The sequence below is a fragment of the Neofelis nebulosa genome, chromosome 1 (genome assembly GCF_028018385.1).
Source record: "Neofelis nebulosa isolate mNeoNeb1 chromosome 1, mNeoNeb1.pri, whole genome shotgun sequence".
Classification (NCBI taxonomy): Eukaryota; Metazoa; Chordata; class Mammalia; order Carnivora; family Felidae; genus Neofelis; species Neofelis nebulosa.
This window is the reverse complement of record NC_080782.1, coordinates 189,637,997-189,663,051: the sequence shown is the minus strand read 5'-3', so window position 1 is coordinate 189,663,051 and position 25,055 is coordinate 189,637,997. Positions and strand designations below refer to the sequence as shown.

General features: G+C 36.8%; 1 long non-coding RNA gene across 2 annotated transcripts in view; it reads left to right on the top strand.

The window, feature by feature from the left end:
- LOC131483800 (uncharacterized) overlaps positions 1-25,055 on the top strand; it is a 334,156-nt gene that overhangs the window by 194,525 nt on the left and 114,576 nt on the right. For both annotated transcript variants that reach the window (XR_009247928.1, XR_009247929.1), the window contains exon 4: positions 898-961. This is a non-coding gene — a long non-coding RNA (uncharacterized LOC131483800). The remainder of the gene's footprint in view (positions 1-897; positions 962-25,055) is intronic.

The following is a 25,055-nucleotide window of genomic DNA, read 5'->3' as shown; positions in this document are numbered from 1 at the left end:
GAAATGTTCTGGAACTGGTACTTGGTCTCTAATTGGACTTATGATCCTTAGAAAACTAAAGACAATATTTTTAGGGCTTGCTCCAGTTTGATTTATAATTTCTATAGGAACAGTCTAAAAAGCCACCTGTACGATTTCTCGAAGATCCAGTTCCTAAAGGATTCATTCATTCATTCATTTTTTCTAACATTTAAAAGATGATATTGCATGTTTCATTATAGTTTTAAATATTTCCAAATATCTGCATTGTTTTTCAATTCCAGAGCATTACTCCTCCATTTGCAATAGTTTGTCAGTTTATAGAAAACTTGCTACTCTGTGATTTTTCACAAGCCTACCTTGCGTTTTTAGGAAATAAATCTATAAACACCTAATAAGCTAATGTTTGCAATGACAATAGAACATAGGTTATACAAATAATCACTGAGTTCTGGCTTTACAATGAATGCATTCAGTAAGAGAATGTAGTTTATATGTTTTACTTTAAAAGAAGTTATGATAGAAATAGCTTTAACGTAGGCATTAGCAAATGTTCCCAGAGAAAGATTTTTGCTACAATGAGACCTTAGGCAATTAGTTCCAAGTGAATTTATTTTACTAACAGGAATGATTTGTCCTGCTAATCAAGCTAGGATGAAAATAGCAAACAGGGCTTGGCCCATATTGAAGTGAAGTTCTTTTGAACCCTCCATTGCAATCCTCTTTTTAATCTCCTTGTTCTTTCTGTTTTTGTAATGTAACATTTCTTATCTCTAAATGAAGTAGTCCCTTCCTCTTTTTCTACTTTCCTTTTAAAAGAAAAAAATTTTTTTTCTCATCAGTTCTGGGACAGGAAAAGATAAAACTTGCAGGGAAATGGTAAAACATAAAATATTGTGTCATTCTTCTGTTTTTCAGGACAAAAAATATTGCCTTGAGAAGTCACTCGCTGTGTCATTGATTGGCCCATGACTCAGCAGAGGTAAGTGGACATTTGCTAGGACTTCCTCCCAAAGTCTACTCACACTAGCTCCTCATTTGGATTGTCATGTGGGACAACTGATAACTCCTAAATTCCCATTTCAGAGATTCTCATGAGTTGAAATTAAAAATGAAAAATACCAGGGGCGCCTGGGTGGCTTGGTCGGTTAAGCGTCTGACTTCAGCTCAGGTCATGATCTCACACTCCGTGAGTTCGAGCCCCGCGTCAGGCTCTGTGCTGACAGCTCAGAGCCTGGAGCCTGCTTCAGATTCTGTGTCTCCCTCTCTCTCTGCCCCTCCCCTGTTCATGCTCTGTCTCTCTCCATCTCAAAAATAAATAAACGTTAAAAAAAAAATTAAAAAAAAAAATGAAAAATACCCTATTAATCAATGTAAGCATTCCCGGGTAAATGAGGGAAACTTCTAAAGAAACAAAATTAGATCTGTCACATAAACACCCCAGATTTGTTTTGTTCTTCTTTTCTTAATTTTAAAGGATTTTTTTTTGGTGGGGGGGGAGGGTATATGTTCTATTCAGTTGTTCTGAAGCATTTGTTTTTGTTTGGAATTGCTGTGGAACAAATTTAGGCATCATAGAATAAATTAAATACAACCTATGAGAAATGTAATGAATGCAAAAAGTTACCCAGTGTTGACTTTAAATTTGCACAGGGCTATGGATATTTTTGGTAAAAACTTAGGATATTTTTTTCTATAATATGGGTCCCTCCCTCCCCCCCCCCCCCCCCCGAAAGCATTAGAACATTTTCTTGGGCAATATTCATTCTATTACTTACTTACTTGTGGTAATGAAAGCTTCTGAAGAAAAATAGAAAAAATAAAGTGAAACAAAGAAAAGTATCTCATCAAAGGGATATGGCATAAATGGTTTTATACTTAGTTCACCCACACAGGTAAAAAAAGGTTAGATAAACATTCAGGCAACTAAATGAAGGGAAGGAATAATTAAGTATCATGTTAGCAATGGGATAAAGAAAAGGGAATATTGATTAAGACCTCCAAAGTGAAGCAACTGTCGCAAAGATGAGGAGAGAACAGTAGGTCTATATGGAAAGAATTTGAAGGTGGATTAATAAATTGCAGCATATCTGAGGTATGTCTCCAAGAAGGTAGAATTCAAGCTAGGGAGGAAAGGGTGGATTTTTAAGGAAAGGGGCTATATGTTCTGCTGGGGAAAAAGCATGGCAAAGATGTGGCACAGAGGAAAAAAAAAATGTGGTTTCCTGGAATGGCAAGTCCTCCCATTGAAACTTTACTAAATGTTTCAACTAGATATATTAAGTGGTTCTGGTGGAATGCTGTAATTCTGAAAACATCAGTTCCTTCACTGTAGTTTTTAAACAACAGGGGAGGGGTGTCTACTTTGACATTCCTCCTTCTTATCACACATCCATATCCAAGTCCTGTCTGTTTGTTCCCGGGTAAGATCCCTCAAATCTATCACTGCTCCAACCCCGATGTCATACACCTTCCTGGAAATATTTAAATATTTTTAACCTTTATGAAAAAATTCCTTTCTTCTAATTATATTCTAAAAATAGATTTTGCTTTGTAAAATCTGGGCATCCACAGAGTATGGAAAACTGAGCTCCTGTAAAAAGTTCAATTTTCTATAATAAGAGTGTCAAAATTCTGTTTTTTATAGATGGAAGAAAAAAACAATAATTCCTGCCAAAAATAAGTGAGGCTAAAATGTGCATTTTAGCTCTGTGTTCTAATTAAATTATAAATTCATGTTTGGTTTATTAAGTCATCGGATTTTGACTTATAAACTTGAATGAGGAGTCATGGAACTTCTCACTTTGATGATGTACTTTAAGTATATTATATAAGAATATTATTCATAACCTAACTTGAATTTATTCATAGAAAAAATAGTTAGGTCTACCACGTCCATCAGGGTAGCTCAACCAATGGTTCCCCTTGAGCATAATTTTGAATTTCCTTATCAAATATATCACCGTTTTCTGGAAAAACTCAAAATTCAATGATGTCTTTCTGAAAGCACAGTCTCCAGAGTGGACATATATTTCAACAATGATCTAAGCAGAGTAGAGAGAGATTCTTAGCTTCCTTATTTTAGATGTCATATTCAATTGACAAAGTTCAAGATTATATTAGTTTTTTTCAGAAACAACTATTTTATTCAGTTAAAACAAAATACCGAAGTCTTTATAAAATCCACTTACATTACCTCAGGGAGGGGAAACAAACTGGATTCCTCTTAAAGTCAGTTCAGTTCAAAATACAATGAAATCCTCTTAAATCTGTTAAGGATTTGTTATAATTATATGCAATTATATGATGTGTAAAGAAACAAAGAGGGGAAAAGGTAGGCTAGTAAGCTATTTTCAGGATTAAAAAATACATAAGGAACATTTGGAGTTCATTGAGAATGAGGGTGGGAAACAGTAAAACGTCAAATTGTTTTCACTTTTAGCTGGAATCATATCAGCTCAGTGTTACACTGCTCATTTTATGCTGCTCTGAGGTTGTATGTGCATACTTTACATATACATATCTGCAATACATATTTGATTAATAAACATAGGAAAATAAATGAATTATTCTTGAGTAAATGCAACAGATCTGCTGCATAAATTCTATGGGAAACATTTTGGAATTGGTATCTTCAAAACACAGAAATCTGAATATATGTAAGAACATTTAGTAAATCTCCTTGTTGTTCCCTGGTTTTTCATATTTCAGAGGGTGTTCCTCATCCACTTCTGGATGGCATCCATTCTGTGGCTGGCAGAATGTGGGCTGGAAGAGCCATGTATACAACATACTGTAGTTGTGGCTCTTTCCTTATGAGTGTGGTCAGGTTTGCCGTTGAGATTCTCATACAGATACAACCTCTTCTACAGGCACCATCTGTATCAGCCCCTAGACAGCTCTCTTCTCCGGGTTTTCACGTTTATGCACAAAAATTATGATTAGTCCCATGAAAGAAAAGCAAATTTCTTTCCATTGCCTCAAAAACTTGTTTGCTATTTTCCCTCTAATCTAGTCTGAAAGACCACACAATTGTGTAATACGTAATTTAAATTTCGGGTAAAGCGAATGGAGAAAATTCTGTGAGTTTTCAATTTGGAGGCTTGCTTTGCCTCTCCTGGCAATCCAGAATTCCCATCCTGCTTGTGTCTCTTTGTTTCTGATGTGTGTTCAGCAGTTCCAGCCACCAGAGAGTTTCCTTGCTCAGGGCTCCTGCCTCCTGTGGTTAGGAGCCATAACATCTGCGATTCTTTTCTTCTATTGATTTGGGATGCAATTATCATTATTCTCTTTCTTTTTGGTATAAACATATGCTTAAATACATGGCCCAGTTATTATTCATTTTGTGTACATGTTATACAGAAATCATTTACTGCCACTGGGGATGACATGGATATTTGACAGTATTTTTTTAATGTTGTCTTATCATTAATTACCTATGTCCCCATTTTTGATGCTATGTCAATTCAAAAATTCCTATATATGGGCTTTTTATTGTATATGTGTAAATATCTTTATGGAGCACCAAGCGGTGGGTATACTGTTAAAAGCATTACAAGATAATTAAAGGAAATCCTAACAAGTAGGAATTATTTTCTAACTAAAAAAAGAAAAATTCATGCCTTGTGAGAGAAAATCATCTCAAAAGTTTGCAGCCTTTGGCTCACATATGCCTTCAAGTTACTCTTGTGATAGCACAGTTTGGCAACATTTCATTTTGGTTCGAAGGAAGTGCAACACTCATGACCGTTTCATTTTGTGGCCAGAGAAGGGAAACGTTAATGACGGGACTCGAGGACAGGCACACGACAACCACAGATGAGGTCCATAGGATACCACATCTTCGCACTATGCGCGTTTAATCTCTTTACCCCCACTAAAAGAACTGAGCTCGATCAGTTGACTGAAAAATGAAACCTATCTTTGGGGGGTTTACACTAAAGCAAACTAAAATAAAATACACTTATTAAACACAGGTCTTGGGATTTTATTGTGAGACTTTTAAGTGATCTTCAAATCCTGGATTCTATTTTAGGTATGTACAAGTTTGTGAGGCACTTGGTATTTGCACTTACCCATATACAGTAACCTAGATGGCACAGGCACCTGGCACCTGTTAAGGATTTTAGGCTGTTCTTGTGACAGCAAAGAGTGGCAAACTGAAAATATCTGTGCCATTAATATCCAATAATATATTTTTTTTCATATGAAAAAAAGAAAGTCAATTTGTAGATCCTGGATGGACTGAGTTGATCAATGCAGACACGGATATCACTACCACTTCTGATTCTAATTCGTCCGCGTGCTTTGGTTTTAATTTAATTGCTAAAGAAATAGGGTCTATAATTTTAATCTATGTTTTTTATTCCACTTACTTATCGTCTCAGAAATGTTGTTTGTTTCTTGTAATAGCATACATCTGATGTCTCTGCGTTTCAGGAGGGTTGTGGTGTGGTTAGAGTGGGGCTTAGTCTCTGCCCATCCCTGTAGTAGCTATGTTAAGTATATGCTAAAGATATATGGGAATTGGTGGCCGTTTTAAAGAAAGTTCAGAAATGCATATACATTTTGTTTCTCATTTCCTCTTTGTTCCTTTTGGAGAGTTACTGTACTGTTTGGTTCTTTGGAGACATTTCTCTTTCCTGTCCTTTGATAATCAAACTATTTTATATAAATTTACAGACAATCTCATTGGCTGTCTTTATTTTATTTCTTTGGACCCGATTTTCTCTTGATTGTAAATTTGTCATTAGGGAATCGTTTTCTTCCTTTAGGCCAAACAGCTGTTTTTTATTTTATCTTTCTTCTTCTTCTTCTTCTTTTTTTTTTTTTTTTTTTCTTTTTCCACTAAGGAGGTCAAGTTCCTTTGGGGGGAAAACTTCAGTTCATTATGTTCTTTTCTTTTACATCAACATGTACAACAACAAAATACAAATTGCTTTTGGGCTCTGAGTTGCTGTGGTAGATTTAGTATTATTCATTTAAATATCTTTGAATTTCCAAATGGTAGGACTACTTCCAACCCTCAGATAATGCCCAGTTAGCAGCTTATTATAGCTAATTTACTTTCATCTGTAGATATGGACAACGCATCCTTAACCATGTATTAGTAGGTTGCTGGAAAGAGTGACATCTGGTTAGCTTTTATTCCTATTTTGCTGCGCTTTTACATTCCATTTAAAAATACCCAGGACTGGTTAACACGAATCATTAATCAAAAGCCTATTTCAGATACTGTCAGTGGTTTTGGCATTACCTATTCCATCTATAAAGTGTCCAAAGTCTTTGAATTAAATGACTCATTACATCTCTGGTCTTGATAGCCAGTGGGCTCTCTTAGTATGATATTATGTACTTGGAATAGTGATTGGCAATGGGGATGCTGTTCAAGTGCAGAAAACTATTAGCAAAATTAGTAAAATAAACGTTAGTTTAGATTAAACTTGAAAAAAGGATAATACATAAAATAGTACTAGAAATTCATAAGAATTTGCCATATCTTTTTGCAAGTCAGGATATTGTCTAGGCCTAAGTGATCTTATGTCCCTTCTCTTTGTGAAAGGAAATAAGACAAATATAATGCTCATAATAAAACAATCTATTTGCTCTTTCTTCCCTCCCTCCCTCCCTCCCTCCCTCCCTCCCTCCCTCCCTCCCAAGGATTTGATATATAGATTAATTTAATTAACTGAACCATGTATTACAGAAACACAAATAGTTCAGTTGCACAATGGGTGGGAAAACACAGGCTTCCTGTAGCTTCACAATCATTCCTCCATGTTAGAATAGGAAAGAAACCCTGAGTGTGTGTTTGCCATGTGAAAAAACTTGCTTTGGTTCTATTTAATTTTTGCTTTTTCTAAGGTTTTAGAGATCTAAGTATTTACTACTTTCAAAGTTTGTAACGGGGCGCCTAGGTGGCTCAGTTGGTTGAGCATGACTTTGGCTCAGGTCAGGATCTCACAGTCTGTGGGTTCAAGCCCCGCATTAGGCTCTGTGCTGACAGCTCGGAGACTGGAGCCTCCTTCAGATTCTGTGTCTCCCTCTCTCTCTCTCTGCCCCTTCCCCACTCGTGCTCTTTCTCTCTCTGTCTCTCAAAAATAAATAAACATTAAAAAATTTTTTAAAAGTTTGTAAGTCAAGAATTATGAGGAAAGGTGGAAGCATGCAGAGTGTGTGGTTTATCATCTCCTCTCCTCTGAAATATAGCTAGAACAAGGGACAACTTGCATTTATGATTAAAATCATAGAAGTCACCAAATTGATAGCCATGTTGAGAATTTCAGCCAGACACAGCATATGTAAGATCAAACTAGGGAAAAGCACTCGAGGTCAACATGATAATAGGTGCCATCACTCAGGTGACAGTAACAGGTGAAGCCATCTCAGCAGTTCCTACATCTGGAGGGATGGTTTATCAACATGGCAAGTGGCAGCCCAGTAATTTAGGCTGAGTTTTGGTGGCAGAAGCTATCACAAGAGATGGCCTAGATACGAGAGAGAAGCAGTCAATAGTGTGGCTCCAGTGAACTTTTACAAGGTGAATTCCATCTTAGGGGTGACAATGCTACTCCTACACCAGGCAAAGGAACTAGTAATGCACAGTCTGAAATCTGGCATAGTACTTCACGAATGAAACACACAAACACACACATGAAAACAAAAGAAATGAGGCCACGAAGACATGTAATTCTCCATCTGGAATTACCCATATTTCCAGCACCTTGTCTCCACTCAAAAAATTGCAAAAAAAAAAAAAAAAACAATTAAAAGTTCGTTTTCAGACCCACAAATGTACGGACAACTAATTTTTGACAAAGCAGGAAAGAATATCCAATGGAATAAAGACAGTCTCTTCAGCAGCTGATGCTGGGAATACTGGACAGAGACATGCAGAAAAATGAACCTGGGCCACTTTCTTACACCATACCCAAAAATAAACTCAAAATGGATGAAAGACCTCAATGTAAGACAGGAAGCCATCAAAATCTTCGAGGAGAAAGCAGGCAAAAACCTCTTTGCCACAGTAACTTCTTGGTCAAAGCAACTTCTTACTCAACACGTCTCCGGAGGCAAGGGAAAAAAATGAACTATTGGGACCTCATCAAAATAAAAAGCTTCTGCACAGCGAAGGAAACAACCAGCAAAACTAAAAGGCAACTGACAGAATGGGAGAAGATATTTGCAAACGACATATCAGATAAAGGGTTAGTATCCCAAATCTATTAAGAACTTATCAAACTCAACACCCAAAAACCAAATAATCCAGTGAAGAAAGGGGCAAAAGACATGAATAGACATTTCTCCAAAGAAGACATCCAGATGGCCAACTGACACATGAAAAAATGCCCAACATCATTCATCATCAGAGAAATACAAATCAAAACCACAATGAGATACCTACCACCTTACACCTCTCAGAATGGCTAACATTAACAACTCAGGCAACAACAGATGTTGGCGAGGATGCGGAGAGAGAGTATCTCTTTTGCAGTGTTGGTGGGAATGCAAACTGGTGCAGCCACTCTGGAAAACAGTATGGAAGTTCCTCAAAAAACTAAAAATAGAACTACCCTATGACCCAGCAATTGCACTACTAGGTATTTATCCACAGGATACAGGTATGCTGTTTTGAAGGGGCACATGCACTCCACTGTTTATAGCAGCACTAGCAATACAATGGAGTATTACCCAGCAATCAAAAAGAATGAAATCTTGCCATTCGCAGCTATGTGGATGGAACTAGAGGGTATTATGCTAAGCAAAAATAGAGAAAGACAAATATCATATGACTTCACTCATATAAGGACTTTAAGACACAGAACAGATGAACACAAGGGAAGGGAAGCAAAAATAATAAAAATGGGAGGGGGACAAAACATAAGAGACTCTTAAATATGGAGAACTGAGGGTTACTGGAGGGGTTGTAGGAGGGGTGGATGGGCTAAATGGGTAAAAGGTATTAAGGAATCTACCCCTGAAATCATTGTTGCATTATATGCTAACTAACTTGGATGTAAATTAAAGACATTTTTTTGAAAGTAAATAACAACAAAAGTTCATTTTCTGATGTTCGCGTTTTATGGAACCATGCAGAAATGTGATGATTGGAGCTGATATACTTCCCTGTGTCATCCTGGAGTGAGTCTTCAACTCCAAGTACTCAAGCCAAAAAGGAACAGGTTACTTGAAAGCAAAGATAAGGCTCATTTCAGATTTTGCAAAATTAGGTACCAGAGGCAAAATGAGAAATTCTAAGTACAAAAGAATAATACTGTGATTCAAGAATATGTATTGGTCCAAGTAATATTTCCTGTCTGAGAGCAACAAAAAAGATATTTTTAGATAGGCAAAGACTCAGCACACCATGCAGTTCTGGTAAAGGAAGAGAATGAAGTTGTTTTTATGTGAACTTCTGCCTGAAATTTCTGAAATGATAAAAAAAAAATGAAAATTAACCTTAACTCTAATAAACTAAGGAATAGCTTCATTATCAAATCATATAATATCTTTTAGAAACAGTGAAAATCTGGGGCACCTGGATGGCTCAGTTGGTTAAGTGTCTGACTTTGGCTCAGGTCATGATCTCACAGTTGATGGGTTCAAGCCCCAGATGGGGCTCTGTGCTGACATCTCAGAGCCTGGAGCCTGTTTCGGATTCTGTGTCTCCCTCTCTCTCTCTCTGCCCCTCCTCCATTCAGGCTCTGCCTCTCTCTGTCTCTCAAAAATAAATGAAAAATGTTAAAAAAAACAAAAACAAAAACAAAAACGGTGACGACCTGAGCCTAAAACAAATTGGATGTCAAGAACTAATATGTATCTCTCTAGAAACAACACAGATGGCAATTTTTTAAAAACGTAAGTAGGAAGGGCATTAAGGAGGGCACTTGTTGGGATGAGCACTGGCTATTATAAGTAAGTGATGAATCACTGGGTTCTACTACTGAAACCAATACTACACTGTATGTTAACTAACTTGAATTTAAATAAATAAGTTAAAAAAAAAACACAACACACAAAAAAGAATTCTTTAGCCAGGTACAAATCATACACATATAAAGGAAATGAAAACATAATTATGCAACAACTTATAGTATATTACTGGAGACAAAGCCCAATAACTGAAATATTAATTCAAAGGAAAAAGAATTGTGAATGAAACATCTTTATATAAAGACTGGTAGTAAGCATTTTATCCAACAAGGAATGTATCTTCTTTGTAAGGTGTTCTTACAACATTTGCAAAAGTAAGAACTTACAATAGGCCAAGGTAAAAGCATAAACACATTTAAAATTTGGAATAATAAAGGGACACCCGGGTGGCTCAGTCAGTTAAGGCCCTGACTTTGGCTCAGGTCATGATCTCATGGTTCCTGAGTTTGAACTCTGAGTCCAGCTTGCTACTGTCAGTGCAGAGCCTGCTTTGGATCATATGTCTCTCTCTCTCTGCCCCTCCTCCGCTTGTGCTCTCTCTCTCTCTCAAAAATAAACAAACGTAAATTAAAAAAATTAAATAATAAAAATCAAATAAGTTGAGTATACTATAATAAAACTAGAAAATAGAAGCACATTTAGAAACAAACAAAAATATCCAACAATTTGGACACATGGAAATTTCTTTCATTTCCTCTTGGCTCCAAACAAACAAACAAACAAACAAACAACTCAGGACAACAAGAAACATGATAATATGCTACATATAAAAGATAAAATTCAGAGCAGTAACCATCATAACATTGAACTACAAAGAATGGAATTGAATTAATTAAGGACTAGAGGTTGGAGATTACAAAAAGAGCAAGAAAAAGAAAATTTTAAATGCTCTATAAATGAATAAGTTCTGAGGATTTAATGTAAAATACGGACACTACAGTTAACACTGTATTATAGAAATAAAATTTGCTAAGAGAGTAGAACTTAAATGTTCTCATCAAACAAAACAAAACATGGAAACATATGTGGTGATGGATGTGTTAATTAACTGGATTGGGGAGATCCTTTCACAATGTATACGTATATCAAACCACTATGATGTTCACTCTAAATATCTTACAAATTTTATGTCTATTATACCTCCATAAAGCTGATTTTTTTAAAAAGCACTAAAATTTATTGTTATGGACATGAGTTTAGACTGAAGTACAAGCAGAGATGGCAAGAACAGAGTCCAGATATGAAGAGTTTATCTGTTTAGAAGGGGACTACATCTCCATCCCAGATACTAAAGGAAGAGTGGCTGAGTAAATTTCACTGGAACGAAATCAAATCAATTCTGTGGTGAAGAGTTGATTAAGGATGCTATCTTCTGACCCACACCTATTTTTTTTTCAAATGGTTTTACAACTAAAAGAGAAGTACATCTTTTGTATGCAGTAATTAGTATATGGAACTGACTAGACAGCAGAAAACAGAAGCCTCACAGGCATTTGATGGAAGGATATGAACCTGGGCAAAATAAAAACAGTGTTTCACTTAAGCCTTAAAATAGTCTTTGGGCCTCCCAAAAGTCTGTTCAGGAAGATTTCATAATTGCTATTGATTAGCAATTGCTGTTTCTTTCTAATGTTTTCTTCTCTCTTTTTCTCCCTGAAATTATCTATTTGTGAAGCAAGAAATAATTGGTCCTTTTTATTCATAGGTCACTAAACCCACAAGGAACCTCATTCTAGATCTGATGGAGAGAACTGCCATGCATTTAGAGATTCTGGACTCTTAAGATGGGCATTTTGGTTGCCTCCCTGGAGGGGAGGGTGGGTGTACTCTGGAAAGAAAAGTACAATTTGGAGCTCCAAAGGGAGGCTGTGGCGCTATAGCTTAGTTGTTCATCAGTTTCCTTTCATCCAAGGCATGTAACTCAGCTGTCCTTCCCAGACTCCCTGGCAGTTACAGGTGGCTAGATGAATGAGTTCCTGCAAACTGAGCATGAACAGAAAGACTGACATGTAATATCTCATACATATGTTACTTCAAATGCTTTGGAAACCATGGATTAAAAATGGCAAAGCCACAAGCTGGAAGGAGCATGGGTCCTTGGATCACAAATTAGAGAAGAGCCATTACTGGTCAGAACCATGTGGTTTATGGGGTGCCTGGGTAGCTCAGTCGGTTAAGCAGCCAACTTAGGCTCAGGTCATGATCTCACGGTTTGTGAGTTCAGGCCCCGCATGGGGCTCTGTGCTGACAGCTCAGAGCCTGGAGTCTGTTTCAGAGTCTGTGTCTCCCTCTCTCTCTCTGCCCCTCCCCCATTTGCACTCTGTCTCTTTCTCTCCTTCTCTTAAAAATAAACATTAAAATTTTTTTTTAAAAAGAGAAAAAAAAGAATCACTTGGTTTGTACTTACCCATAACAAATTTGTTTATATTTGCAGCATTGGATCTGGAGGTTGTTTATTGCAGAAACTAGTGTTTGCTGATCAATATATAGTACATAACTTTTATTCTTTCCACCATTATTAGAACTTATCGATTTTTTTCCTTTTCCCCCCTATATAAGTAACTTATTCTATACTGTTCTTGGGGCAGATATCTGATTATTTTCTTATGGGTTCTAGACAGGAATTTTCTGCATAAAAATGTAGAATACTTTAAAAGAGTTGATAAATATTGTCAAAATTCTCTCTAGAAAGATTGTGCTAATTTTATAATTCCACCAGAAATGAAGAAGAAGTCAACATTTTCTAGACTAATAGTGTTCTAAACTAATTGTGTATGTTTCTATTGATTTGTGATGAAAACCCATAATGTACATATATTTTTTCTAACACAATACATAATCTGCTTCAGAACAATGAATTCTGATATTTTTATACTCTGGACACAGATCCCTTTGTTTATATTTTCTTAGTAATTGGTGCTATGGATGCTCACTTTTCTTAAATGCTTGTTTGTTTCTACCCACATGTTTTTCGATGAACTTTAGAAACATTTTGTTAAGATCCTTAAAAAGTTCCACAGGGAATATTATATGAGATGCGTTCATCTAATAAATATTTTTAGGAAATGTACTATATTTACAATATTTAGCATTTCTAAACAGGAAGATATTTTTATGTTTGCTTTGTTAATCTACCTCAGTAAAAATTTGTACTTTTTTTAATGTGCTCATGTACACTTGCCTTTTAAATTTAAGCCAAACTATTTTATTATTTGTATTGCAAGTATGAGTGGAATGTATGAAAGCTTACAGGGAAACCATATGTTTTAAAAATCAGTTTTACTTGGAATCATTTTCTGTATAAAAGATTTAGCTTTTTTTTTTTTTATAATAGGAACTAACAATGTCTAAAACCCGAAAAGGCCTATCTGTTCCATTTTTAGGCTGATTCACACAACTACATAGTTTAAAGTTAAAATACATTGTTTAAAATTGAACAAATGTAACTTAAAAACTAGTCAAACTTCTTCTGAGAAGCTATGCTTTCTGACAAGTTTTGTAAAGGTAAACTTGTTTAGCAAGGGAAAATAAAGATTGTGAAGATTCTAGAAATTATGCCAAATATGAAATCGTTGCAAAAATCAGGAATGTTTAGTCCTGGGAAGGGAAGGCTTGATAACAGATGTCACAAAATATGTAAAAAGTTATCCCATCAAAGGAATAGATTTTTCAGGTCTCTGATGTGTGTGACAAAACTAGCCAACAGGTAAAGATCTGATGATAGAAATTTTGATACAAAGTTAAGTGAAATTTTCTGACCTCTTGAAATGTCCAGAAGTGAGCAGGGCTGTTTTCGGAGGTTCTGAATTTCTGCTGGAGCTAGGCAGGCCATCTATCAAGGACATGGGGTAAGATGTTCCTACCCGGGGTCAGAGCCTGGTCTCCATGTCCCTATGGTCCCGGCCAGCTGTGATTTTGTCATGTGAATGTCAGGCAGGGAAGGTGGTCCCTATGGTGAGTGGAACTTCATTTTAGCTGTGTCAGCAGTCAGTACTAGGGCCAACTATGAGTTTATCCCTTTATCTAGTGGTTCTGTGCTGTAAACGTTCTGCCTGTGAAGAACAACTTCCTATTCTCTGCATCTGCAGTTGCAAATTCGAGTTACACAATCACGAGTTTCCTTCTCATATTCAAATGGTTGTTCCAACAACAACATGATTTCCTCCGCCACATTAAGGTTTTTTTTCTTTCTTTCTAAAAAAAAAATCCTACCATCGTACTTGTCAATCATTTGAAAATAATCTCTGGCTCTTAAACACAGAACATTAAAAAATTGTGAAATCTAGAATAAAAATCATGAAAATAATAGGTCTTTATAATTCAGGGCATTTATTACATGTAGTCTGTTATACTATAATAGCTTATTTAAAAAAACAATCTTATGGGACTATGTCTTCTATATCTAAACTCATGAATTTAGCTTGATTAACTTTATAATATTGTCCTCAAATGTAGAAGGATTACTATGGGGCTTTGGGAATAATACTGAAATTGGCTCAGTGATACCCCCATTACTGGGGTCTGAGGGGCATAATTGGACTAGATGGCTGAGGGTCTCTTCCAGCTCCATCGTTTGGTAGTTTTGGCATTCGGTAGCTAGCAAAAGTATCAATTATCCAGGCACCCATCAGTGACGTAAATATTCAGGGTTTTAAATAGGGAGGGGGTGATCGGCCCAGGAAGAGTATAGGAGGGATTGGCCACTGCTGTCTTGATATGAGCTGGTTTCCCTCCAAGGTCATAGTCTCTCAATAGCACTCATTAACCCTGAATGCTGTAAAAAGAGATGTATGCAAAGGAATGCTGTACTTTCATGGTGGGAGAGTCCTTAGAAATCATGTGGTTCAATACTCTCCATGTATCCTTTTTCTCCAAGTGACTTCCCAAGATCACATATCTGCTTAGGGACAGAACTATAATGAACACACAGAGTAACTCTAAGAAAAATGCATTTTACAAGGACATTATAACTGTGATAACACTGTCTTTATATCCTGATATCAAGACCAAATAAAATGAAGAGCTGAAGGAAGTGGACTCATAAGACTGGATGCAGCTTTTTATTGATGGAAAGAGGAGCATTCTGCTCACCAGAAACAAATTCAGTCGTCGGATGCTCGCTACGCTCAGGATTTATCAAAGCAACAGTACGCTGTGGTTTCTTTTTAAATTTTTATTGAAGAAAAAACCCAAAAAAAGCGGCAAAATATTTTTTTTCAGGACTTCCTTGTTTTTATTTCAGGGATTTTTAAAAGTCATTCTTTTAAGTCTCTGACAGATCTGGAAAACTTTGGATGATGGTACATTCTTCTTTGTGATGTCCTTTGTGCTGACAGACTGTCTTGGCTCCCTTAAGAAGGAGGCTGAGAGCCTGACAGTACCCTGGATGACTGGACCGTAAGTTTCATATTGCCTTCCCTGGAATGTCTCTGTATCTCTTTTTCCAGTCGTCTTTCCTCTAGTCTCTGGGACATATCTACTAGGTCTTGTCTTAGTTCATCATTCTGTTATTTTCATTGCTTTCCTGAGAAAATTGAGGAGCATGGAGTAAATGAAAATGCATATGTTAGTTGCTCAGTGTGATTAGTTTACTTGGTGGGTAGTTTTTTCTGGAAGTGCTAAAGGTGAAATGAAAATCTATTGTAGTATATCGGTTTCTTCTGATAAGAAATCCTGAAGACCTGAATTGTGCTGGACTGAAAATGAGGCAATGGACAGAGATAGTATTTGGAAGAAAATATCAGCAGATACTGATGGTGTTTTATATTCAAGAGTAAGTACACATATGAAAAGATAACTCTGAGGGTCTGTATTAAATGCAAGGACATATAAGCGCAGGACCTAATGAGGGTTCAGGGTAGAGAACCTAACCAAGTTCAGGGACATCAGGGGAGGCCAGGGATGAGGAGGCATCAGATTTTGTCACTTAAAGCTCATTGTTAAGAAGTAGGGTCACATGCTGGATTTTAGGAGGTTGAGGTAGGGACAATGATGGAAGTTGCTTTTTAAAACACTTGGTTATGAAAGGAATGAAAGTTTCGAGGCAAAAATCTAGGAAGGTATGGAAAGCCATGAAGGTTCTTTTTTTTTTTTTTAATTTAATGGAAGTAGATTAGAGAATATTTATAGAAAGTAGAGATTAAGTGCACAGGACTGATGGGATAGGTCATTGGTAAAGCTTCTGGAAGGGATAGATTTCAGGTGCAGATACATGAATAGCCTGGATATTCCTTCTTCTGGGACAGGGTGAGGTAAGGAAGTGTGAAACCAGAAGTGGGCTGGTAAAGACCTCTGACTGTGTGATGATGAAAGTGAAATATTCTTCTGTGAGGTGAGAGTGTGCTGAGACAGACAGCATGAGGGTAAGTGTGAAAGCTTGGAATGACCATGAAAAAGACTGGGAGAGGGAACTTATTCAGAATATACAACTGGAAACTTATTCAGAATATACAACCGGATGGCCATCTGGTTTTGAAAGCCCAGATGAAAATGTGTAATACAAAATTTTTGTTGGAATAATCTACTGATCTACATAGTTGTGTGGGTGAGTTTGTTTTTTATTTTGAGCTGAGCCTAGCATCCTAGCCATGGATGGTTTTTCAGAGGGACCCTTTGGAAGAAGAGAAAGGTGAAAGGGTGCAGAGTAACAGATCATCAAAAAAAAAAGGATGCAAATGGACTTGAAAAATAGGGAAGGGGGGTGAGAGTAGGAGATATATTTGGCAAGCTGAGAGGGTTAAAAAATCTTAGCACAAAAGAAAACTATTGGTGGAAGAGAAAAAGGATGTTGGAGTTTGTTTGTTGAGGTGGAAAACTCAGGTTGATGATGGTGCTGGTTGCAGAAGTTAAGTGAAAACCAAGTCATTCCAGTTGAGAGGTCAATAATCTATAAGGCTATTCAGTCTCTGAAGAGCCATCTACATGACTTAGGACTGTATCCAAATTACGGCAGGGAGAAAATGATGAGGTAGATGCAAAATCTTTGGGGTGATGTGAACCTCAGAGGAACATTTGCTTTTGAAAGGTTTTAATTGTTAAAAAGTAAAATGAAGTATAACATCCATGAAATAGTAAATCCAGGATTATTACGTTTCCCATGCCCAAGGACCTCTTATAAATCTGCAGGAGGGATAAAAAAAAAGTAGTCCAAGAAAGGATAAGGAACAAAAATGGATGCATGAGTGAATAAATGGTGGGTCTATCAGGGTATTGTTAAAAACAGAATAAGAAAGACATGAAGAGGGACTCCTATATCTGTCAGGCTTCAGCTTTAACCTCAGTTCTGCCAGCTCCTGACTGATGAAACTTGGCTAAACTAATCAGTCAGATTTCTCATCTGCAAAATGGAGATAATATAGTAACTAGTGTATATGGTAGTAGTGAGAATTAGATGTCACATGTAGAATACTTAAAATAGTGCATGGTGCCAAATGTTTAAAAAATGCTAGCATATGGTATTATTATTATTGCTTTATTAGTAATTATTGTTATCATTTTTTGAAGTTTATTTACTTTGAGAGAGAGAGAGAGAGAGAGCAAGCAGAGGAGGGGCAGAGAAAGAGAGAGAGAGAGAGAGAGAGAGAGAGAGAGAGAGAGAATCCTAAGCAGGCTCTGCACTAATGGCATAGAACCCAATGTGGAGCTTGACTCATGAAATCATGAGACCATGACCTGAGTCGAAATCAAGAGTTGGACACTTAACCAGGGGAGCCACCCAGGAGCCCCTATTGTTGTTATCATTTAACTCATCATAATTAAGAAGCCAAACCTACTAGAAAAAAGAAAACAGTTCATTATGAAGCTAAATATATATCGGTATTCATAGAAATGTTCCCTTTAATCATTTAAGTAATAGAGTCTTGATACAGGGTCTCTTTCTTTGTGTTTTCCAAAACTCAAAGCGCTCTTTTTGGATAAGCTCAACTCTGGTTGTAGGACAGCCTTTGGTTGTGTATGAATCACCAGCATCAGAATTACCAAGATGCAACCTGGCATTTCAGAGTTAGAATCTTTCTGTTGGAAAGGAGAAGAAAGGGGAAGGTGTCATTTACAGTATCAGTTTTGGAGATCATTCATCTCAAAGAGATCAGGCTCTCTGCTTCCAGAAAATTTTGGAATATTTTCTTCTTTAACTATTGTCCCTTTTATAAAATGAATGACTGTACCTAGGAGAGGAAATAATATTGATAAATAATTTTCAGTTGCAGTATAAAGTATTTACTGTGACTTGAAAATATATTTGCTAGAAAAAATTATTGCAAATGTTCCTGAAAGGTGAGTCTCAGACTTAGGTAAATAAAGAAAAAGAATGGACTATTCTTAATACTTTCAACAGTTATAAGTATGCATATTACAAAAAGTTAATGCTATTTTAACTCAAAAGTAAGAAAGTGGTGAAATATTTTCATCCTACATCTGAATGTGTACTGTCACTGCCATGACATGCGGTGTATCTAGAATTGACCCAGCTTGGTATGTCTTATTACCCAGGGGTACATTCTTTTCCTGGGAGCATTGTGGGAATCTGCTTAATGTGGGAAGAACTTTTTCCTTTAATAATCAATTTATCCACCAGACTTTAAAAGTACATAGATATTTTCGGAATCTGTCGAGTGGGTTGTGTTCTCATTCTTGGAGCATTGAATGCATCCTTCCACATTTAGCCTCCAGTCCTACCTCTCAAATCAATTGTATCATGTGCCAAAATCATTACCTCTCTTCCCCCATCACTGTATTTCTTTACATGTCAGAAAAGGTCATCTGAGAGGCTCTAAGAGGAAATCTTTAAAGACTTTAAATCTTCACTTAGAAAAGAGTTTTCCATGTATCTGTAGGGGATTGTTTGTATTATAAAGGCAGATGGCCTTATGATGCGAGTGCTTCATTCCCAGAATAGCCACATTCTCCTTGACCACGTATTCGCTTAACAAATATAGTAGCACTTGCTAAACACCACCGAGTATCAGCATTGCAGAAAGCATCGCAGAAGAAGGATGAAAAATGTTCTTGCTCTCAAGGAACTTACTGCCTGGTTGGCCTCCAGTTTGGGGAAGCAGGGAAGCACACAGCAAATTATATTACATCAACTGATTAATATCCTTTGAAGATTCACACCAGACCATCCACCCACGTCTGACCCCTCAAGTTGTGAAATAATTACATTATATGTAACATTAGGGATGAAAAATCTTTTTTTGTCCCATTGCTTTCGTGAAGTACAGAAGTTCTGCATGAACACGTGATTATAATAATTCAAATACAAAAACAAACAAGCTAAAGAATGTAAGATCTCACCTTCCACTTTCCCTTGTGTCTCTCTCCAACTGTCCTTGCCCAGAGGAGCAAAGTACTAACACTTTAGGATGCTATCGTTTAGAAGATTTATTTTAAAAGAATAAACATCTTGATTATTTGTCTTCCCATCTAGGAACATGGGGGTTTTGCTGCATTTGGATCTTTTTTATTATGTTTTCTATTTTCTGGTTTCTAATTCATGGAAAAGTTATTTTTGATTTTTAATATTTTTACCTTAAGCAACATTACCATTTGCTCATATTTTAAAAATGTTTCTAAATTGAATCTCTCTTTGTTCTAGATGGATATAAATACCACCTACACATAATCACATCTTTATTTTCACTATTTCTTCTATTCATTTTCTGTCTTTTACTGAACTTCTTGGGACTTGAGAACAATGTGGAGTAGTAGTGATGATATTTCAGTGAAGATCTTTCTGGTTGCAAATAACATACACTTAACTTGAATGAACTTAGGTAAAAAGAGGAAATGCACACAGTTTGCCGCTGACCCGAAGTCACTGCAGGTTGGCCCAAAGGACACCCTAAACCAGAAACTGAAACGCAGCCAGGACTCATGTTCTCACTAGCTCATTTTTAATTTTCTCTCCATTTGGGACTCATTTTCTATACCTATTGATTTCCCCCTATTGAGAGGGACCCCAGATATAGAGAGTTTCATGTTTCATGTCTCAGAACATCTGCCACTAGTTGGAATTCAATTCCTTTGCTCCACGTAAGTTGGAAAAACAAAACCAAAAGCAAAACCTAGGAAAGAACAATGATTGGCTTGGTTCGGCTCAGATTTTAACCTTAAACAGTGCTCTGGAGGGTGGACCCGTTCATCCCTACCATACAGTTGTCTTGCTGTGGGGATCAGTTCCCCACAGAAGGAGGTTATTTTTCCTAGAGAAAAGGAATAGGGCTAAGCAAACAGAAGATGTCCACAATAGTGGACTTCCTAATCTTATTAGTGCCTTTAATGGGATTGTATTTAAAAAAGTGTCTACCTGTGAAGTGTGATATGTGGTAAATGCTATAGTTTTTGGTAGATACATTTTAAAAAGGTAATGAATTGGTGTTAAATTTTATGTATGTAATGTGTTTTCAACATTTGTCTAATGATCTTGTAGATTATATTTTAAAATCTATTCATATCATTTTAGTATTTAAAGGGTTTAAAAAAACCCCAAATGTCCCTTGCTTCAACTTTTGCTCCTTTTTGCTTTTTTTCTCATTTCTTGTCTCCCTACTCTGCACTCCACTCCCATTCATTCTTGTTTGTTTGTTTTCTACTCCCTGTCTCCCTTGAAACTTAACAAATTATAAGATTGGGAAAACAGCTCTTAAGAGAATTGTTCTGACAGTTGTTGGGGTGAGATTTTACCTGTGATTCTCAAACAGGAGGCATAGACCCTCTCTGACTGTCCCATACCCAATTTCAGCAGCTGGCAGAGATGATGAAAATTGCATCCTGGATCCCACAAGGACATGTACGAGCCCCTCTTCTCCCTGTTCTCTGAGACTCCAGTCCTGCTTTGGCTTAAGGAGTTACACTTTCTTCAGGTACAGGGAGATGCATCATCTGAATATAAAGCCTTTAGCTTCTACATGAATCTTACAAAATACTTCATATACTTAATATTCAGAGATGCCTTACAGATGAGCAATCCTTGCATTCCTGGGAAAAAAATTCTCCTTGGCTACAAGCATTATTCTAATCCACAGCTGGATGGTACTTTAAATTTTATTTATACTTTTATGTATCTTTCTATCAATGTGATTGCACTGGAATTTTTTATAATGTTAATCATTTACATTTTGCCATGAAGATGTTGCCAATTTGAGATGTCCTCTGTATTTTTCTGTTTTTGAAAAACCTTTTTATATCATAGAATTTAACTCTGATGGTTTTGAAAGACTTGCAAATAAGGCTGTTGTGGTTTGATGCATTTTAAAGGAATAAACTCTTTTGTTTTTCTTTTTTGGAGAGAGAGAAGGGGAGAGACAGCACCAGCTGGGGATCCTGGGAGAAGGATAGAGGGACAGAGAGAGAATCTCAAGGGCCTGACCCAGGGTTCCATCCCATGACCCTGGAAACATGACCTGAGCCAAAATCAAGATTCAGACACTCAGCTGACTCAGCCATCTGGGTGCCCCTAAAGGAATAGAATCTTTTAAATCTCAATAATTTTCCATTTTCATTGGGTCAATCTAGTTATTTTATATCTTCTCACAAGTCAACATTTTGTTTTTTGAATTTATACATGGACAGTTGCAGGTAGTAACTTCCTATAATCTATGAAATTTCTTTCATATCTGTAGTTATGTTACTTTTCCACTTTTAAAGTTGTTTGTGTTTTCTAACTTTTTTGATGATGCACAAACATGGTCTGTTTCACTAGAATCTTCAAAGAACCAGTTATTATTTTTATTTATTTATTATTGGTCTTCTTACTATATTTTTATTTGATTTGTTTTTTATCTTCATTAATTCCTTCCCTTTATGAGTTGAGTCTTATTTTATTATTTTTCCTTGATCATTGAAGTGAATGTTTGTCAATCTTTTTTATTTTAAGTTCCACTTTAGCCCTATTCAACAGGTTTTGATATGTAGTGCATTTCTAAATCTCTAATTTTAAACTTGATATTCTCTGTAACCCTATTGTTATATTGAAGTGTGTTTTATGATTTTTTTATAGTTATTTATTTATTTGGAGAGAGAGAGTGAGCAGGGGTGGGGCAGAGAGACAGAGAGAGAATCCCAAGTAGGCTGTGCACTAAGAGTGGGCTCAAACTCATGAGATCGTGACCTGAGCTGAAATCAAAGGTCAGATGCTTAACTGACTGAGCCCCCCAGGAGCTCCCTGAAATGTGTTTTATGTTTAAGAAGATGAATTTATTTTGGATACCCTTTGCTTTTATTTTCCAACAGCTCATATTTGGGCAAGATGTTGAAGAAAAAGTCCGAATCTAGTTTAAATAATCTTCAGCTTTCTAATACTTTATTTGACTTATTGTTCTATTTCCTTTCCTCTATCTTTATACTTTTTTTTCAATATATTAAATTTATTGTCAAATTGGTTTCCACACAACACCCAGTGCTCATCCCAAAAGGTGCCCTCCTCAATACTCATCACCCACCCTCCCCTCCCTCCCACCCCCCATCAACCCTCAGTTTGTTCTCAGTTTTTAAGAGTCTCTTATGCTTTGGCTCTCTCTCACTCTAACCTCTTTTTTTTTCTTCCCCTCCCCCATGGGTTTCTGTTAAGTTTCTCAGGATCCACATAAGAGTGAAAACATATGGTATCTGTCTTTCTCTGTATGGCTTATTTCACTTAGCATCGCACTCTCCAGTTCCATCCACGTTGCTACAAAGGGCCATATTTCATTCTTTCTCATTGCCACATAGTACTCCATTGTGTATATAAACCACGATTTCTTTATCCATTCATCAGTTGATGGACATTTAGGCTCTTTCCATAATTTGGCTATTGTTGAGAGTGCTGCTATGAACATTGGGGTACAAGTGCCCCTATGCATCAGCACTCCTGTATCCCTTGGGTAAATTCCTAGCAGTGCTATTGCTGGGTCATAGGGTAGATCTATTTTTAATTTTTTGAGGAACCTCCACACTGTTTTCCAGAGTGGCTGCACCAATTTGCATTCCCACCAACAGTGCAAGAGGGTTCCCGTTTCTCCACATCCTCTCCAGCATCTATAGTCTCCTGATTTGTTCATTTTGGCCACTCTGACTGGCGTGAGGTGATATCTGAGTGTGGTTTTGATTTGTATTTCCCTGATGAAGAGCGACGTTGAGTATCTTTTCATGTGCCTGTTGGCCATCCGGATGTCTTCTTTAGAGAAGTGTCTATTCATGTTTTCTGCCCATTTCTTCACTGGGTTATTTGTTTTTCGGGTGTGGAGTTTGGTGAGATCTTTATAGATTTTGGATACTAGCCTTTTGTCCGATATGTCATTTGCAAATATCTTTTCCCATTCCGTTGGTTGCCTTTTAGTTTTGTTGGTTGTTTCCTTTGCTGTGCAGAAGCTTTTGATCTTCATAAGGTCCCAGTAATTCACTTTTGCTTTTAATTCCCTTGCCTTTGGGGATGTGTCGAGTAAGAGATTGCTACGGCTGAGGTCAGAGAGGTCTTTTCCTGCTTTCTCCTCTAAGGTTTTGATGGTTTCCTGTCTCACATTCAGGTCCTTTATCCATTTTGAGTTTATTTTTGTGAATGGTGTGAGAAAGTGGTTTAGTTTCAACCTTCTGCATGTTGCTGCCCAGTTCTCCCAGCACCATTTGTTAAAGAGACTGTCTTTTTTCCATTGGATGTTCTTTCCTGCTTTGTCAAAGATTAGTTGGCCATACGTTTGTGGGTCTAGTTCTGGGGTTTCTATTCTATTCCATTGGTCTATGTGTCTGTTTTTGTGCCCATACCATGCTGTCTTGATGATGACAGCTTTGTAGTAGAGGCTAAAGTCCGGGATTGTGATGCCTCCTGCTTTGATCTTCTTCTTCAAAATTACTTTGGCTATTCGGGGACTTTTGTGGTTCCATATGAATTTTAGGATTGCTTGTTCTAGTTTCAAGAAGAATGCTGGTGCAATTTTGATTGGGATTGCATTGAATGTGTAGATAGCTTTGGGTAGTATTGACATTTTGACAATATTTATTCTTCCAATCCATGAGCACGGAATGTTTTTCCATTTCTTTATATCTTCTTCAATTATCTTCATAAGCTTTCTATAGTTTTCAGCATACAGATCTTTTACATCTTTGGTTAGATTTATTCCTAGGTATTTTATGCTTCTTGGTGCAATTGTGAATGGGATCAGTTTCTTTATTTGTCTTTCTGTTGCTTCATTATTAGTGTATAAGAATGCAACTGATTTCTGTACATTGATTTTGTATCCTGCAACTTTGCTAAATTCATGTATCAGTTCTAGCAGACTTTTGGTGGAGTCTATCGGATTTTCCATGTATAGTATCATGTCATCTGCAAAAAGTGAAAGCTTGACTTCATCTTTGCCAATTTTGATGCCTTTGATTTCCTTTTGTTGTCTGATTGCTGATGCTAGAACTTCCAACACCATGTTAAACAACAGCGGTGAGAGTCGACATCCCTGTCGTGTTCCTGATCTTAGGGAAAAAGCTCTCAGTTTTTCCCCATTGAGGATGATGTTAGCTGTGGGCTTTTCATAAATGGCTTTTATGATCTTTAAGTATGTTCCTTCTATCCCGACTTTCTCAAGGGTTTTTATTAAGAAACGTTGCTGAATTTTGTCAAAGGCCCTTTCTGCATCGATTGACAGGATCATATGGTTCTTATCTTTTCTTTTATTAATGTGATGTATCACGTTGATTGATTTGCGAATGTTGAACCAGCCCTGCATCCCAGGAATGAATCCCACTTGATCATGGTGCATAATTCTTTTTATATGCTGTAGAATTCGATTTGCTAGTATCTTATTGAGAATTTTTGCATCCATATTCATCAGGGATATTGGCCTGTAGTTCTGTTTTTTTACTGGGTCTCCGTCTGGTTTAGGAATCAAAGTAATACTGGCTTCATCGAATGAGTCTGGAAGTTTTCCTTCCCTTTCTATTTCTTGGAATAGCTTGAGAAGGATAGGTATTATCTCTGCTTTAAATGTCTGGTAAAACTCCCCTGGGAAGCCATCTGGTCCTGGACTCTTATTTGTTGGGAGATTTTTGATAACCGATTCAATTTCTTCGCTGGTTATGTGTCTGTTCAAGCTTTCTATTTCCTCCTGATTGAGTTTTGGTAGAGTGTGGGTGTTTAGGAATTTGTCCATTTCTTCCAGGTTGTCCAATTTGTTGGC